The sequence below is a fragment of the Leiobunum rupestre genome, chromosome 1, assembly GCF_980474605.1.
Source record: "Leiobunum rupestre chromosome 1, qqLeiRupe1.1.hap1, whole genome shotgun sequence".
In the NCBI taxonomy this organism is placed as follows: domain Eukaryota; kingdom Metazoa; phylum Arthropoda; class Arachnida; order Opiliones; family Sclerosomatidae; genus Leiobunum; species Leiobunum rupestre.
Genome location: NC_143384.1, coordinates 34,996,839 through 35,009,429, shown reverse-complemented (window position 1 = coordinate 35,009,429; position 12,591 = coordinate 34,996,839). Strand labels below are relative to the sequence as shown.

The 12,591-nt window shown below is 34.9% G+C and overlaps 1 pseudogene across 1 annotated transcript in view; it reads left to right on the top strand.

Moving 5' to 3' along the window:
• LOC149962204 (ATP-binding cassette sub-family C member 1-like) overlaps positions 1 to 12,591 on the top strand; it is a 60,169-nt pseudogene that overhangs the window by 21,038 nt on the left and 26,540 nt on the right. Inside the window, exons 4-6 of the transcript XR_016481360.1 lie at positions 9,284 to 9,487; positions 11,938 to 12,084; positions 12,148 to 12,244. The product of XR_016481360.1 is annotated as an ATP-binding cassette sub-family C member 1-like (transcript). The remainder of the gene's footprint in view (positions 1 to 9,283; positions 9,488 to 11,937; positions 12,085 to 12,147; positions 12,245 to 12,591) is intronic.

The following is a 12,591-nucleotide window of genomic DNA, read 5'->3' as shown; positions in this document are numbered from 1 at the left end:
CGTTATAAATATTTTGCATCACTAGGCAGGAACTAAATGTAAATATCAATATTTTTGAAAAATTGACATTTTTGTGTCAGGAATTAAATTTCAATAGCAACAACTACTATTTAAATTTAATTCTTGGGAACGCTTTTTTACACTTCGATAACCATTTTCCCTAAAATGAATTTAATATTTTCCCTATAATTGACCAAGAAAATTAGTAGAGACGAGACGGGCTATTTATACACAAGGCCGGGTCGGACATAAATACATTAAATAAAAAATGCTTTTATCAAAGCAGTTGAAAGGTTGAATTAAGGGGGAGTAGTTGAGATCTATGAAGGCGCAGATATTGAAAATGTTTTAGGTTTAAAGAGTTTTGTTTTTGGAATTTTCAAAAGCGAAATATATTTCTAAAATAATTTCCATCGGTTTTCCTTACCTTTTATATATTTTAAAACCCCTCCCTTAAATTTGAGCCTTGAAACTGTAACAGTAAACTGAGAAAATTTTAAATTGTAAATGAGTACGCGTGTTTAGTTCTGAATTTTTTCTATTCTAATCGAAATATTTAAACCAATTTTTAAAATCACGGGCAGTTAGCCAGGGATAAATTAATAGGGCTGTATGATCAAAATCTAGAATGAAAAAGAAAAATACGAGGTAGCCTTCATTGCTTGATACGGCACCATATTTTTCAAACGGAAAGCTTATTTCTGGGCTTTTGGCATTGATTTTCAATCCGATAGACGTCTGCTACGTTGCTACGTACAGATTTGTTTTGAAAATTAGTACTCGTAATGAGTTATAGCCTAATTAATTTGCTTTTTTATATGTTAAATTAAAAATGTATGAATATAAAAGAAATTAAAAGGTTAAAGGAGTTGGTAACGTTCTATGTAAGCTAATTATCTGAATTTAATTGGTGTTATATAAGTCATATACTAAATTCTATCTATCATAGTCTGCATTTTTAAACTTTTCGTTTAAAGTAGAATCATGAATTAATTAACCTCATTAATCCATGGTAGAATTACACATAACAACACGGAGCTTTATACAGTTTTGGCATGCCTAATGAACATCTGAAGCTCCACACAAGTCGAGTAAGCTCTGGTAGTAAAAAAGAGACTTAAGAGTTACATTAAAACGCCATGTTTCTCTCTAGAAAGGCATATTAGAATTTATTGTTATTGGAAGAAAAACAATGACTTATCTTTTCTAAGCCGCAGGGCAAGCCACACGGCTCTCTTTGCACTTGCAGGCTCTCTCTATAGGAAGAGAATGTCATCTGTTGATCGTGAAAACAGAAGCTATAATTACATCAAAATTTTATCTGTTAACTTGAACACAGTCTTGATTAAAATTATTGCAAATCTCTTTTATTTATGACTTTTTCTAGTTCAGTTTCTGTTATATATATATATTTATACAGTGATTTCCATGGAGGAATAACAGGAGGGTTGACTCAGCGTTTGGGCTATGTAAGTTTTTTTTATAAAGGAGATGCTAGCGCCACCTGGCTGTCGTACATGACTAAATAGCGCGGCAAATTTAAACTTATAATTTTAAGACAAAAAATGCACACAGCATATTTTTCTTGTCTCTTTTAACTTCTTTTTCTTTGCATTTTCAATTCTTTTTCTTTCTTTCTCTTCCAAAATGATGTATTCTTAAGCCTGGTTTTCACTTGGCGGTTTTTGGGCGAAAAAGCCCGGCGTCGACGGAAAATGTGCGAAAATTTCCGTCGACGCCGGGCGGAAATTCCGTCGGTTTTCGGTTTTGTGTGGCGATTTTCATTTCTATTTTTTTCGCTTAGTTGGGCGATTTCGCTCTTTTTCAACCAATCAAAAACCATATTCGAAAGGTGACTGTGACGTCAGGGAGGATGGTTTATTTCCCGTTTCTTGCATCCGGAACTCGGCCACGTGCTTTTCTGTGAATTTTGGAACGCGTTTTTTTTGATACCCTTGTTGCCTTCTTTTCCAGTATGTTTCTTTCACACAAACCGATCTTTCATAACTCATATTTCTTTGAACACGATAGATCATGTAAAATAACATTAAATTTAAAATGCTTACATGAGCTTTAATCAATAGTTCACTATTATGATCAGATAAATCATCCATTTTTAGGCCTAGGCTTAAATCTCCACTATCAGACGAAAACCGACGAACTCGCTGCCAGAAAGAAATCGCTTTATTTCCGCCCTAAAAAAAACGCCAAGTGAAAATGCTAAAACGCCGACAGTGAGCGAAACGTCGAAAACCATATCGCCGACGTCGAACTTTCTGTCGGTGATTTTCCGCCAAGTGAAAACCAGGCTTAAGTCGGATATATAGTTTTATTATTTTTAATTTGGTGGTCTCACACAAATCGGGAAATGTTTTTATACGACAAAGTTCCGTGGACAGTTTTTCCGAGACTCCGGTTTGACCTAACAAAGTGGGAAATTTCTCCGAGAAAACAAATTATATTTCCTCAACAACCTTGTAAAACTCCTTAGAAATTAAAGTCAATCTCCCTACGTCGCTCCCTTCTTCTGGACAGTACGCTTTCAGAACAGTAAGAGTTTATCTTGTCTGTCTGATTTTTTTATTAGTTTTCATCAAAACGTTTTTACAAATGTCACATGCATGTCGTTTTAGAATTTTTTTAACAAGAAATCCCCCAATATAAGTTATGACATTGCCATTTTTGGAGCCGTCATCGTCAGGAATGTAGACATCTCTTAGAGATTCTTCATTGTTACTGAAAAATGGTACAGGGTGATTAGCTAAGGGTTTATTCCGGGTACATGGTGCATTGTTTAGAAGATCGATTAAAAAGTCATCAGTGTTTGGGTTGGTTGCACAGTTGGCCGATTCCGGTACTTGGAAGCAATTTTCTTATTTCTGTCACTAAAAATTCTTTGTTAACTTTGACTTGTTTGACTTTGGATAATTTCTTAACTAGCCTAAAATTTCTCAAATATTGCCTCTGCAATAATTTTTTAAGCTTTTGTTTGGTTGGAGAAATGTTCTTCTTGATTTGTGTTTCAACAGTTCTAAAGTTCTTTTCTGTATGTGTTTTAATAGTTTCAGCCTTATTTTGAATCAATTTGGGGGTAATTGAAAATAGACTCCTTGGTTTAATTCTAGGTCTTTTCGGTGTACGTAAAACCTCAATTTCGAAACTTGAATCAATTTCACTAGCGCGCCTTTTCGTATTCCTAGCCACTGGTGTTAGACTAACAACTGAACCTGGTTTAAATAATTAAAATATTAATTATATTATACCTAAATCTAAATAACAGTCCGCAGTGGCGTAGACTAGGGGTTTCTATGTCAAAACCTATGTCTTGGCGTAGCTTTGACTGTATTAAATTTCCGACTCATTTTATCCCCCTACTGTAAAATTTATTTTGTATGTTGTGACCCTCTCCCCCCTTTGACGGATTTTTGGCTACGCCACTGCTTGTCAGATATTTTACCACTACTTAAAGGGAGTCTTCGTCTTTTTCTATATGTGTGAACTGTTTTAAAATTCCTGGGTGTCACTGAGGTTAGATTTATATCTGTTGAGTATAATTTTGTTTCCTAAGTAATACTAATAATACTTGAAATATATTTCCTAAATTTTGTTACCACCAAACCCCTTTTCAATGGTTTTGTCATCATAGCTTGTGTCTTGAGGACTCTTTGAAAACTCTGCTGAATATTTTTTATTATTATTATTATTAATATTAACTGTTTGTCAATAATGTCTTACTAAGTGCATGATACCACATACCACCTAAACTCTTACCTGCCCACTCAATGGCAGGACTTTTCGGTCTATTATTTTGGGTAAGTGAATTTGAACTTTGAACATCTCCTTCATCAAACCTTTTTGGCAGAGCGTTCCACAATAATCTAGGTCTGAAATAAACATTTAAGTGGAATAGGCCTAGGTAAAAATTTTACTTTTATAAAATTATTGTTCAAATTTTAAATCTAATTTACTGACAAGTCAACGCGTCTTTTTATACCTAGGTTTTAATGACAGGTACTGGTTCTTGTTAAAATGGGTGCTACAAACTTTTAGATTTTTCTTCAACACATATTCTTCTTGTCCTACTAAATCATCTCTTCCTGATTTTTCAATCCATTGTTTACATCTGGAACCAAGACCATGCCAAGACTAAATCAGAAGAGCTACTAATAAGTACGGTAATATAGTTAATTAACCTTTGTTGATCTTTTGGGAAATTGAATAAAGATTTCCCTTGCAGGCCTTGACAATTCTGACACTTTAAGAAAGAACATTTTGCACCGTAATAAGAACGTGATTTTAATTTTTCTGGCTTTCCAGCCATCTCGCTATCACACTTCCCTTAAGCCTTGGCGAACAGCCGCGAACTAGCTAAAATTTTTCAAGTGAATTTAAAGAGCAGACATAAAAAAAACTAGCGCCATCTGGCTGTCGTACATGACTAAATTATTAGCAGTGCTACCAGCCCACCTTTCAAGAAAACGGCTGAGTCGACCCTCCTGTTATTCCTCCATGGTGATTTCAGTGTCACGTGATACGACGTCACCCATGCTTTTTGAGTGAAACTACTCTATATGTGTATATATAAGTTAAATGCTGTCATTTTACACGTAATCCTTTACAATTTAAAATTTTCTCAGTTTACTGTTACAGTTTCAAGGCTCAAATTTAAGGGAAGGGTTTTAAAATATATAAAAGGTGAGGAAAACCGATGGAAATTATTTTAGAAATATATTTCGCTTTTGAAAATTCCAAAAACAAAACTCTTTAAACCTAAAACATTTTCAATATCTGCGCCTTCATAGATCTCAACTACTCCCCCTTAATTCAACCTTTCAACTGCTTTGATAAAAGCATTTTTTATTTAATAGCTGTCCCTTTACTCTGCCTCACAGGGCATATTTTGCCTAAAATTTATATTTGTAAAAGAAAGCCATAAGTTGGAAAATAAAAAGTTTTTAATTTGAAAAATATTTTCAATAGAACAGATAAATACCCAGCAAACACAAAATCGTCATTTGGACATCCGATTGACGTCACACTCGGATCTTGCCTTCGTTCGTAGGACTCCCCAAAATCCGCGGTTGACGTCGGTCGGACGTTAACAGACCCCCAAATCCAGGATCCTATATTTGTCCTTGAGGGAATAGAAACAAGACGTCCCACGTTTACAGGCTCTCTTAATATCGACGGCGCTGCCGCCGCGGCGTTTTGAAAACAGGGCTGACCGGAGGGCTACCTATCCTCGAGGGGCAGGGCACTTCCTTGATTAACGACGCACCCCTCAAAAGATTAAATCCGATTTAATCGTGATTATTTTGATTAACTTCAATTTAATCGCGATTAAGTTGATTAAATCACGTTTATTCATGATTAGAATGTTTAAATCTGATTTAATCATGATTAAATCTGTTTAAAATGATTAAATCCTGATTAAAAAATTATATCGTGATTAGCATGATTAAATCGTACTTTAGTTTTGATTTTAATGATAAATTCTCGATTTGACCGATTATATTGATCAAATCTAATTAAAATGTTTAAATCTAATTAAAAGATTAGATCCTGATTAGAATTATTAAATCTCGTTTAAATTATTAAATCCTGATTAAAAAGATTAGATCATGATTTGAATGATTAAAATCTCGTTTAAATCGTGATTAGATTTTTTAATCTTGATTACCCTGATTTAATCATGTTACTATGATTAAGACGCACCCAAAATGGAAGTGACCTGCCCCTCGCCTATCCTTCTTGCCCAGATGTCCGGTTTGTCTAGAGCCTATGAACATCCCTAGGACGATCCCAGGGATGTCAGCTGGATGTTTAATAGTTCATTTCTATATGATATCCGTGTGAGGCAAAAGACGTCCCTGGGGTTTTATTTTGGGTTAATTTTGCGCCAGCAACGACGTCTCAGGGACGTTAATTACTATTTAATATTACTTAAAAATACATTTTTCACAGTAAATTTAAAATTTTCAGTGAAACTTTATTTAATAATTTAAAATATGAAATACATACAATTGTGAACTACAAAACAAATAGGGTACACAGACACACTAGATTTTCGACCAAGTGTTATATTTATTTGATACCTTGGGCGATGAGGAATATTTGGGTGCAAGAATTATGCGGCGCAAATTTATATTCGCGGAGATATTTAACTTTAAAAATTTAGATTTTTCAATGGATGTTTACTAAAAATTCCTGATTTCGAATTTTTTGATAACGTAGAACACCTGACGGTTGGACGATACTAGGTGCGTTTGGCTAGGTACAGTCCTCTCGGTCGCGTTATAGACTGCCCATCGCTTTTTTTAGTATGGGGTTGGGGTGGCGCCGCGCGCCCCCAGCGCTCGAGCGAAGTGAGTGCGCGGCGCCGTCAGGCGCCAATAAGGGGAACGCTTGATATTCGTCGTCGTGTGTTCTGAGGCAGTGCCATTTATTCTATGTTCCATTCATTTGGTTTTAAACGGTGTTGTCTCACGTGTTCTGCTATTTTTAAGATATTTTAATTCGTCATAAAGAGCGAATTATTAGGATGTCTTCATTAGAAGAACAAGCGGGCCCTTCAGGTTTTAAGGGAACCGTTAACTTGGCTGGTAGTGGCAGTGAAATGTCAGAACCTGAAGAAGAATTTCCTTCTCAAGCAAGCGAGGTAACCGTTTCATCAGATTCGAATAGTGGTATTGACGAAGGTGAACTATTCGACATGTTTGAAATCGACAGGTTATCCAAAAACAAAGAAGAAATGATTGAATGGCTTCAAACCTATAACCTCATAGGCAAGGGCTTCGATTGTAATAAATGCAAAAAGGACATGAAATTATACCCAGATACAAGTGCCTTAGATGGTTTTACATGGAGGTGTGGTAGGGTCATCGAAGCGAAGAAAAGAAAGAAAAAGATGAGGTGCAACACTAAACTTTCAATTCGCAAAGATTCTTGGTTTAGCAATTCTCCTCTGTTGATAAGGGATATTTTGCTGATTGTGTACTTTTTCATTTACAATATTCCGCAAACTTTCGCAGCCCACGAGCTGCATGTCGCTTAATCTACTGTTTCAGATTGGTTTAGAAAATGTAGAGACGTTGCTTTCGATGCAGCTATTATGACTAGCGAACGAATTGGCGGTGAAGGAACTGTCATTGAACACGATGAGTCCAAATTCGGTAAACGAAAGTTTCATCGCGGCCGACGAGTTGAAGGGCAATGGGTTTTTGGGGGGGTTGACAGGACCAGTAAAGCTTTTTTATGGTTCCTGTCGCCAAGAGGGATGCGGTCACATTAATCCCTATCATTCAGACATGGGTCAAGCCTGGCACCACCATACATACTGACTTCTGGAGAAGTTATGATGCCCTTGATGCTGACCCCGATTTCACGCATTTTAAAGTTAATCATTCACTGCACTTCAAAGATGCTCAAACCGGGGTCCATACGAACCGCATTGAAGGCCTTTGGGCACATGCTAAAAGAGCAATTCCCTCGGCCGGCAGGAGGAAGCGCTTTATTCCGGGTTATTTGGCAACAGTGATGTTCAAGAGTAGGGCAAAAAATCAAGGGAAAAACCTCTTTTTGGCTTTTTTAGAAGCTGCTGCAACTTTGCATTCCCCAACGCCTTAAGCACACAAAAAGACGGTTTACTTTTTTCAATTATACACCCTAGAAGCAAAATAATAAAAAGTTGTTGGCCAAAATTAACTTTGAAAACAGCGAACTCTCCGATACATTCAAAGAGACCACCCCAAAACATACTTTTGTAGTTACAATTTGACTAAATAAACTACTGCTTTATGACTTAGGGCTTTGAGTGAAAAATTATACACCCTAGAAGCAAAATAATAAAATGTTGTTGGCCAAAATTAACTTTGAAAACAGCGAACTCTCCAATACATTCAAAGAGACCACCCCAAAACATACTTTTGTAGTTACAATTTGACTAAATAAACTACTGCTTTATGACTTAGGGCTTTAAGTGAACCCTTGAATGAGAGTGACAAATTATACACCCTAGAAGCAAAATAATAAAAAGTTGTTGGCCAAAATTAACTTTGAAAACAGCGAACTCTCCGATACATTCAAAGAGACCACCCCAAAAACTTACTTTTGTAGTTACAATTTGACTAAATAAACTACTGCTTTATGAATTAGGGCTTTAAGTGAACCCTTGAATGAGAGTGAAAAATTATACACCCTAGAAGCAAAATAATAAAAAGTTGTTGGCCAAAATGATCTTTGAAAAGAGAGAAACTTGTATAATTTAGCTTTAGCCTTTTGCTTTTACCGTATACGTACAGGAGTGCAAAGGCTTAAGTTTTGAAATATTGATTAATGATTACAATTAATTTAAACAAGATTATGGTTATTTTATTTTATTAAATAATTATTTATGCATAATTAAATGCACCACAACCAAATTTATTTACAAATAATACGTTTATTAACACTGAAAAGATTTAAAACTTTTAAGGCGGCGCCGACCAAAACTTTTATTTTAAAACTTTGGAACAGGTTAGCCCATGAACTTCCCAGCCGATAAGTAAAGCCGTCATGTCAAAAATGTTTCAATATAAGTAAAGCCATTGGTAGGCTTTTACCTACTGTCGAGTAAACCATGTATTGCATTGGCATTATTAAGTTTTTTTTTAAGTTGACAGTTATAACAAAGCCGTGTAGCCTCCCTAATACTGAATCTTGGGCATGAAAATCGCTTAAAATAAAGTCTTAAATTTTTTAGCGACCCGACTATTGATTCTCCTGCGCTTGGCTGTATTAATTTTAGCCATAGGAAATCGCGCTGACCCCTTAAATAAGAATGGCCATTCTTAATTTTAATTATTACGGGTCCGGTCGGGTCGGGTCGCAAAAAAGTGGGCCGACTCGTCTCTAAAAATTACACAAAACTCTCGATTATTCGTAAGGTATCACTATTGTATTTTTCTGTCGTTTAACCCTCTGCAACAAGAATTTTATCGGTTGTGGGGCCGTTTACTCGGCAAGGCTATCGTCTAGTCATAAGTCCAAGAGAGGAGGGAGAAAGTGCGGGGGGAGGGGGGGGAGGACCGGGTAGTAACGAGAGAAAATGTAAATTTTCGAATGCTGCTACTTTTTCTGCTTAGGATTGCAGCCTTTTTTTCTATTTCCATGTGTTTGAACGCTTCAAATTTGCACACTTTTAACCGTTTTTTTCTAAGAGTGTGTAATATGGAAATTATTAGAACGGCTTAGAAAAGAACATTACAAATAAAGATACTAATATTCTTTATTATTATTTATTTAGCGCCATGTTATAAATTGCAAAGACAAACGAATAAAACTGATGAGCGAGATTTTGAACGGAGCTCGTGTTCTGAAGATGTACGCTTGGGAGAAGTCGTTTCAGGCGAGAGTTGATGAACTCAGGGATCAAGAAGTGAAACTAATGAGAAAAGCAGCCATTTTACAAGCTATAAGTCTACGCGTTATTCCTATAACTCCCTACTTGGTAAGTAGATTTTTACCTAACGATAACAATGCTAATACAGTACCTAAAGCACCATCTTAGGCTCAATTCACCAAGCGACTGTTATCGGATTTAAATCCGATGGCATGGTTACAATGAGTAGGAGGGTTGTGGCAAGCCATTAATTCCACGTGATTCGACATATCCTTAAAATAACTAATACCGTTAACAAGATTGGTTCATGTTACTGGCATATTTCTTTCTGATAGGAGCCAGGGTCAAAATAACACATTTTAGCCCAGAACAAAATCATATTGGCGCATCCAAATCCTCTGTTAATTCAGATTTTGATTACGCAAAAAATAAAAATTAATTGGACGTCCGAAAACTCGTCCCCGGGACGTACTACGGCTATAGACAAACCGGACATTTGGACGTCCTTTAACGTCCAACCGACGTCAACCCCGGATTTTGGGATGTCCTACGGACGAAGGCCAGATCCGAGTGTGACGTCTATCGGATGTCCATAGGACGTGTTTGTGTTTGCTGGGATTTTTACTTGATCTAACACATTTGCGGATTTGTTATATACATATGACTGTTGACATATGAAATATGACATAGGATATATGACTGATGACATATGACTGATGAGTGATGACTGATGACATATGACATACGACTGATGACTGATGACATATGAAATGTTAAGTATGAAATGTGACATAAAATTTGGAACGCGAGATGCGAGATATAAAATTTGAAATGCGAGATATAAAATTTGAAATGCCAGATATAAAATTTGAAATGCGAGATATTAAATTTGAAATGCGAGATATTAAATTTGAAATGCGAGATATTAAATTTGAAATGCGAGATATTAAATTTGAAATGCGAGATATTAAATTTTAAATGCGAGATATTAAATTTTAAATGCGAGATATTAAATTTTAAATGCGAGATATTAAATTTTAAATGCGAGATATAAAATGTTAAATGCGAGATATTGTTAAAAATCGAAATCTTTATTCATTAATTGTGTAACTGTATAGTTAATTAAGTTAATACTTTCACGTTTATTTTAATTTTGTATATATATATTTTTCTTTGCTTGTATTATTGATGTAAATTTCCAAAGTGTATTCTTATTGTGAAACTCCTTTTTATAATCCTTTTTATATAATTGTATCTTTTCGCTGTCAATCAGCATTACTTGTAGAGGCAGTAAGGAGCCGTTTCGGGGCTCACCCGTGAAACGTTTGGGTTTTTTCCATCGAGAATGCTTATCCTTTTTCGTTGCACGCTCTTTGGAAATTCCCCAGCATTCCGGGAGGGATTGAGCCGAGTCCCATCGGAGGCTTCCTCGCGCCTCTAGAGCCCAAAAAGGGCAGAAACGTTAATTTTAGTGTTTCAGTCCGCTAGATTAACTCCTATAGATCAGCTCTCCCAAAGCTAGTTCGCGCTATTAAATTGAACAGATATAAAATTTGAAATGCGAGATATTAAATTTGAAATGCGAGATATTAAATTTGAAATGCGAGATATTAAATTTGAAATGCGAGATATTAAATTTAAAATGCGAGATATTAAATTTGAAATGCGAGATATTAAATTTGAAATGCGAGATATTAAATTTGAAATGCGAGATGCGAGATATAAAATTTGAAATGCGAGATATTAAATTTGAAATATGAATTATTTATAAAACCAACCGCACATGGTCCAGCATATTTGATGTCCAGTAGCGTGATATACAAGCAACAACATTTATGGACAGACTCGTATAGAACTTGCCCATAATTTGATTTCTTGCGTTCATGGGCTAAATCATTGCGACGACACATTTTGATTTTTATGCGGAGGACCTAGCGAATTTTAAGCTTAAGGTTTTTTACCAGATGTTATATAACTCATAAATGTTCGAGTCTAGCCGCAAGTCCAGAAATTATAGACCGCGAAAGTTTGATACAATTTAGCTATGGAGACATCGAAATAGGTATGAATTAAACCACCTTGAACTAACACACAATATCGATAAGATTAATAAATTTATCCTTAAATAAAAATATGTTTAAGGTATAAAAAACGATATCGATTAAAGTTAAGATAATAACACACCATTTGAAAAACATAAAACTTAAAGCTAGTTTTTATTGTACTATGAATCCGTATTATCAGAAACTAATGATTTCATCTGTTTATAAGTTCGTAACCCCAACAATTAGCAACATTGTATAATTCTGTGAGCTTTGTTCCTTGATGAATAAGTTAATAATTGTTATTTTAGATTAACATTTCAAACAGCATGCTTGTGTTAAGACAAAACCTCGTATAGGCTTTTATTTTGTATTAAAGTTTCATTTCAATTGAATGTTTAAGCTAAAACTTCATAAATAAATGTTTATAGAGGTACCTAAATAACATTGAGGGAAAACGATTTAAGTATTTACAAAGTTATATTTTCGTCTTATTGATTATTACATATTTTGCAGGTAGCGTTTCTATCTTTCACGATGTTGGTTTTGTTGGATGATGATAATGTCTTGTCACCTTCAATTGCGTTTACAACTTTGCAAATTTTAGCGGCAATCGCTGCAAATTCTTTCTATTTGCCCAATTTTATAAATGATCTATCAATGGTAATCCTCATTTCAGAGTATTTTTTTATTATGTTTAAAATATTAAATTGTTTTCATTTTTAGTTAAGGGTTTCATTGAAACGGATTAACGGAATTCTGAACGGTAGTGAAATAAAATCATACGTTCAAACTGGCCATTCAAAACATAGAAAGAGCACTGGTAAAAGAATTGTCATTTTTCCATTAATAATTGCTTTTCTAACCAAAGATTCGGGCATGGTTACAGAAAATAGTGAGATAATGTAAAGTGTTTCAAATGTTATTACTACGTACAGCTGCTTAGTGGTAAAAACATATTAACGCAGAAAATTAAAGATTGAGATGCGAGATTTGTTTAAATAAGTCAATTTGTTGATTAAAGTTATTCAAGTCGTACATGTAAATAAATTCGAATAAAATTTGAAATCAGAAAGTGGTTAATAAAGACAACAATCATAACACCATTTTGTTCTTAATCAAACCTAACGTGGTTATTTGGTTGTTTTGGTAAAAAGAAATAAACCAATA